Here is a 6649-nt window from a genome sequence, read left to right as displayed (position 1 = left end):
AATGTGCATGTGTCTGCTCAAACGGTTAGAAACAGACTCCATGAGGGTGGTATGAAGGCCCGACGTCCACAGGTGGGGGTTGTGCTTACAGCCCAACACCGTGCAGGACGTTTGGCATTTGCCAGAGAACACCAAGATCGGCAAATTCGCCACTGGCGCCCTGTGCTCTTCACAGATGAAAGCAGGTTCAGACTGAGCACATGTGACAGACGTGACAGAGTCTGGAGACGCCGTGGAGAACGTTCTGCTGCCTGCAACATCCTCCAGCATGACCGGTTTGTCGGTGGGTCAGTCATGGTGTGGGGTGGCATTTCTTTTGGGGGCCGCACAGCCCTCCATGTGCTCGCCAGAGGTAGCCTGACTGCCATTAGGTACCGAGATGAGATCCTAAGACCCCTTGTGAGACCATATGCTGGTGCGGTTGGCCCTGGGTTCCTCCTAATGCAAGACAATGCTAGACCTCATGTGGCTGGAGTGTGTCAGCAGTTCCTGCAAGAGGAAGGCATTGATGCTATGGACTGGCCCGCCCGTTCCCCAGACCTGAATCCAATTGAGCACATCTGGGACATCATGTCTCGCTCCATCCACCAAAGCCACGTGTGCAACGACACAGACTGTCCAGGAGTTGGCGGATGCTTTAGTCCAGGTCTGGGAGGAGATCCCTCAGGAGACCATCCGCCACCTCATCAGGAGCATGCCCAGGCGTTGTAGGGAGGTCATACAGGCACGTGGAGGCGCCACACACTACTGAGCCTCATTTTGACTTGTTTTAAGGACATTACATCAAAGTTGGATCAGCCTGTAGTGTGGTTTTCCACTTTAATTTTGAGTGTGACTCCAAATCCAGACCTCCATGGGTTGATAAATATGATTTCCATTGATCATTTTTTGTGTGATTTTGTTGTCAGCACATTCAACTATGTAAAGAAAAAAGTATTTAATAAGAATATTTCATTCATTCAGATCTAGGATGTGTTATTTTAGTGTTCCCTTTATTTTTTTGAGCAGTGTATAATGGTGTGAAATGGACAGTATATTAATAGTAGTTATATAGGATGAGCCTACAGTATATACATATAAAGTGGGTAAAACAGTATGTAAACATTATTAAATGTTCAATGAATATGTGTGTATATATATATATATATATATGTGTGTGTATCTACATGTATTTGCCACAAAGATGAAAAATAAGCTCATCCCCAGAAGGCATGATAAAGTATTAAACAGTAGACACACACACCATGTTGCCTCGGCTCTCTGACAACCAGCATATCTTTGGTTTTGTAGTATTTCTTCAAAAGCGCTTCTTTCATACATTTTTTAAATGGAAAAGCAAACATATTTTAAAATACACCAGCTATGACTGGAGTCACATGTTCACAAACACTCAGCGTTGGCAAACATGGAATATTGCCCTAATTGAATACCATTCCAGAGAATAACTTTTTTTTAGGAATATGTACCAATACATTTACGTCATTTAGCAGACCCTCTTATCCAGAGCAATTAGGGTTAAATGCCTTGCTCAAGGGCACATTGACAGATTAGTTCACCTAGTCGGCTCGGGGATTCAAACCAGCGCCCTTTCTGGTCACTGGTCCAACGCTCTTACCCGCTAGGCTACCTGCCGCCCCAAACAAAATCAACATGCACACCCACAGAAACTTCATTTAGCTACTCAATTTAACACGATTGGATATACGTATATAATGAACACACATGCAGAGGCACACGTGAATACTTTGGAAAGAACACTCAACACTGCCCCAACTTCGCGCTCCAACCAATGTGCAAGAATTGAGGAACAAACTAAATTGGAGTGAAGAAGAAATTCAACAACACTTGGACAGTGGACGTTGATTAAAATGAGTCTTGTTAAATAACCTCATTTTGGGCAGTAGTCTTCATCAGTGTTTCTCAAGTACTTTATTTGGATCCAAAGAAAAGCATTGTAATTTCAAATAGGATGTCTATGATGGTGAGCATGCAGATGCTGCGAATTCATTAGGCTTGGGTACAACTCTGAGTCTCCTTGTTATTCAATCAGTGGTGCAGATTGGTCACTATACCACTTCTCTAATGAATCCCTGTCCTGCCTTGCTCTCACCCCACTCCCTCACTTACTCCCCAGTATCTCTCTAGTCTCTCTCTCTCCCGCCGTCTCTCTCTCCCGCCGTCTCTCTCTCCCGCCGTCTCTCTCTCCTTCCGTCTCTCTCTCTCTCCCGCCGTCTCTCTCTCCTTCCGTCTCTCCCTCTCTCTGTGAAGCAGTGAAGGAATATGAGCAATGTCCCATACACTGTGCCGCTCTCACCCTTTGCAAAGTAATGAGGTAAAAAAGAAAGGGAGCGAGAGAAAGAAAGAATAAACAGAGAGTGATGTAGAAAATACACATGGCTTCAGGCTTTGTTAGGAGCCTCCACCATAACCGAAACTGACAGCTCTATACTGGGTTTATGGAGATTTCATTATGGTCATGGATAGTGCGCACACACACACACACACACACACACGTCAATTTGCAATTACACGCACACACAGACGCTCATGCACACATATGCACACACAGACACCACATACTTACGCATGCAAACACAAACAGAGACATATGCACCCATGCACACACACACACAATGTGGATCAGAAAACTCCTCTCCCAAAAATCTCTAACTCTTGGAAATTGTCATTATACAGAAGTAGTCATTTCTGGCACTGAAAATCTTTATTTTCCAAAAAGGAAAATAAATCTTCATGGAGCATATTCAAACGTCTTGATATACATTTTTAGATACTGTCAGCAATAGTCTACTTCCTTTTAACCAAAATAGGTAAACGTTCAAACTTTATCTTACTTTGAGGAAAATTACTGGGAAAAAGTACCTTTACCTCCAATTCCATCACCTTAAAGTGATGACACCTAAAGAGTTTACCATCAATGGATGTCATGTACCTCATCATCACCATTGCAGAAAAGCCTTTGAGTGAGACATATACAATCTAATATGGCCACCTCCGCCAACACATCTTCATTATACAGACGGATCAATGTACCTACCTACCTACCTACCTACTTTTACACTGTAGCTGAAATACCTTATTAGAAATCACATCCAGTCAACACAGAATGTTCTCACTCTCTCCTGACGGTTTTCTTTTGTGGAAATAGGATGAAAATGAAACAGTAATAATATTTTATTAAATGTTTTTATATATATATTATGTGAAAAATCCAATAGATGGCAGAGAGAAAAGCCTCTATATATCCCTGAGGTGCGTTGATAAATGCAGCAGGGTGGAAATACCTGCTACCTTATTTGATATGGACCTCACAGACTCTCTCTCTCTGTCATAGAGGGACTAATTACACAGCGAGCTCCAACAGTATTGGGATAGCAACACATTTGTTGTTGTTTTGGCTCTGTACTCCAGCACTTTGGATTTGAAATGATACAATGTTAAAGTGCAGACTGTCAGCTTTAATTGTAGGGTATTTTCATCCATATTGGGTGAACCGTTTAGTAATTGTATTTTCACTTGTGTATTAAAGTAGTAAAAAGTTAAGTATTCTGTCCCATATTCATAGTACGCAATGACTACATCAAGCTTGTGACTCTACAAACTTGATGGATGCATTTGCTGTTTGCTTTGGTTGTGTTTCAGATTATTTTGTGCCCAATAGAAATGAATGGTAAATAATGTATTGTCTAATTTTGCAGTCACTTTTATTGTAAATAAGAACGAAATATGTTACTAAAAACGTATACATTACTGTGGATGCTACCATGATTACGGATAATCCTGAATTAATTGTGAATAATGATAATTGAGAAAGTTACAGAGGCATAAATATCATACACCCAAGACATGCTAACCTCTCACCATTACAATAACCGGGGATGTATGATATTCGTGTGGAATCACAAGCTTGATGTAGTCATTGTGTACTATGAATATGGGACCAAATACTTACTTTTTTACTACACATAAGTGAATTTGTCCGAAAACTTTTGGTCCACTAAAATGGGGGGACTATGTACAATAAGTGCTGTAGTTTTTTTAAATGGTTCACCCGATACGGATGAAAATGCCCACAAATTAAAGCTGACAGTCTGCACCTTAACCTCATAGTCATTGTATCTTTTCAAGAGCCAAAAGAACAATAGATGTGTCACTGTATTCATCTGTACTGTCAGGGGCAGTGCTTTATGGCCAGAGGTGATACACTGGTCACACAACAACACAGATCAGCACTGGTGCATAAACATAAAGACTATGCCCCAAATGGCACGCTATTCCCTCTACTGTAGTGCACTACTTTTTACTGGTGCCCATGGGGGATCTGGTCAAAAGTAGTACACTACATAGGTAGTAGAGTGCCATTTGGGACATATCGTTATAGTTATGTAGTAACATATAAACACACATGATTATATACAGAAATGCCTCGTAAAACACACACACCTCATGCAATTAATTTGTGGGCCAAGCAGACAACACATGGTTTTATTCAAGTGAGAGCAGTTACACTGTAAGGTCATCAGCGTCACCATGGCCTAGCCAAGGTTCATAAATATGGGGACAGGGATGGCTAATGTACACACCGCCTTCTCTCTCTCTCTCTTAGAGATTCTGACCTGGGCTATGCTACGGTATGAATCTTTCATCAGACGCACATTACACTTTTTCACCATCCCTCACTCTACCCCACACTTCTCTCTCTCTCTCCCCCCTACTACACCCTTCCACCGCTCTCTTCTCCTCCTCGCCTCCGTCTGTACACCCCCACCAACCTGCCGCCTCTCCACTCCTTACCCCTTGTCCTCTATCCCCACTCTATCCCCTTCATCCTGTCCTCTCCATCTGCTCTACTACCCTCTTCTCCCTTTCCCTTACCCCTCTGTCACTCCCAGTCCCCCTCCACTTGTTTTTCCTCCCAACCACACCATCCACTACACCATCCACACCACACCATTCACACCACCATCCACATAACATTTTAGTTTAAGTAGGTCTAATGTGATTATATTATAAAAATAAAGTGCATATTTTTCTCTAATGACCATATAATAAAAACATTGCAACTCACCATGTCGCTGAATCAGTGGGAGCCCTGAGCTTGTTTCCCAGCAACAAGACAGTCCCATCTAGGGGTGATGGGAGACAGTGACTGTTACTTATGTTCAGTCGAATCCGGAATTTCGTTTTTGTTGCCTTCATTGCGGAAAGTCCCGCTTCGCAGAGATAGGATTTTGGAAATATAAGCAACATTTTCAGCGTTTTTGTGGCTCTCTCAGGATATTCAGTCTTTATTTTAATCCAGAAGGTCGACAGAGATGAAGTTATCTCTAACATACCTAGCCATCTGACTTCTGTGTATAAGAGAAGGCGTTTGTGCTCTGCGTCCATTTCCTCACAAAGCTGCCCAAACAGATGCACGTTAAGGGCGTGTGCTTAGATGTTATTGATAACTTTAATAAAATCATTCAGTACGACGTTAAATTCAGGTGACATTTTTTGGCTAGCCAGCATTTCTCTGTGAATGACACAGTGCGTAGACTCACATTCAGGCGCAACCTCTTTAACCCGGGTAGTGAAACCAGACAGCCGTCCAGTCATGGCAGCAGCCCCATCCGTGCATACGTCAACACAGAATGACCTATCCAATTTTCCTGACATGTAATCATCCAAAGACTTGAATAGTTCTGCGGCCTTTGTGTTAGTCTGCAGGTACAGAGCACATAACATATCTTCATGCACATCCTCCTCAAATATATATCACACATAAACAAGCAGTATTGCCTTGTTGTCGACATCGGTAGATTCGTCAACCTGGATTGCATACCACGATGACTCGTTAACCCTCTCTAACAATTGTGCGTCGACGTCCTCCGCTATTTCATCAATTCGCCTAGTGACGGTGGTAGCCTAAAGAGGAACCTGTGCTATCTTATTAACTGCAGCCTCTTGTAAGAGTTCACGGCAAATAGCAGGAGGTAGAATCAACTCCTCGCCAATAGTGAAAGGCTTCTTGGCCTTAGCCAAACGGCTAGCCACTAAGTATGCCGCTCTCAGAGCAGCCATGTTTGTGGATGCGGTGGCTTTCAAGATTTGCGTCTGTCCTTCTTGTTCACATTTTCTTCGCTCAAAGAATTCAACAGGTTTGTCTTTAAGTGCAGGGTGCTTGGAATCGATGTGCTGCAGCTGTTTTGAGGGCTTCATTGCTTTGTTAGATAGCCTATCTCCACATACTACGCACAGGGGGCATGGAGCATGCGAGTCACCTATCGCAATAAAGCCATATTTTAGGTAGGACTCATCACATTTTCCACTGAATGTCACTTTCTTTTTTTTGCAGTCTCGGGATCTGCATTATCGACATCGGGCCTTTTATCTCCCTTACCCCTTCCGAAGAAGCTCTCCAGTGATTTTTGTTTGTTTTTATTCATGTCCGCTAACGTAGCTAGCTAGTACAAAGTTGGCGGGCAACACAGCTCACGCAGACCGTGATGAACCTGCGGCAGCGCATTACTCAAGTTCAAAACCTGTAAACTGTTGTGGGCGTGACAGAGATATTAGAGCGGTGAGAAAAGGACCAACAGACTGCACCAAGTTCAATGAAATTACTGCACAAATAGCCTATTATTGTATG

The 6649-nt window shown here is 42.8% G+C and overlaps 1 long non-coding RNA gene across 2 annotated transcripts; it reads right to left on the bottom strand.

The window, feature by feature from the left end:
* Positions 1-1910: 1910 nt before the first annotated feature.
* Positions 1911-5835, bottom strand: LOC139554363 (uncharacterized). Of its 2 annotated transcripts, none has more exons than XR_011670816.1 (2): positions 5087-5835; positions 1911-2315 (listed from the first exon to the last, which is right to left on the bottom strand). It is a non-coding gene; the product is annotated as an uncharacterized lncRNA (long non-coding RNA). The 2 variants fall into 2 exon arrangements; XR_011670817.1 differs by having other exon boundaries at positions 1911-2260; positions 5087-5432.
* Positions 5836-6649: the final 814 nt, after the last annotated feature.

This window comes from Salvelinus alpinus, chromosome 26, assembly GCF_045679555.1.
Source record: "Salvelinus alpinus chromosome 26, SLU_Salpinus.1, whole genome shotgun sequence".
NCBI lineage: Eukaryota > Metazoa > Chordata > Actinopteri > Salmoniformes > Salmonidae > Salvelinus > Salvelinus alpinus.
The sequence above is the reverse complement of the archived record's forward strand: the minus strand, read 5'-3'. Positions and strand labels throughout refer to the sequence as shown.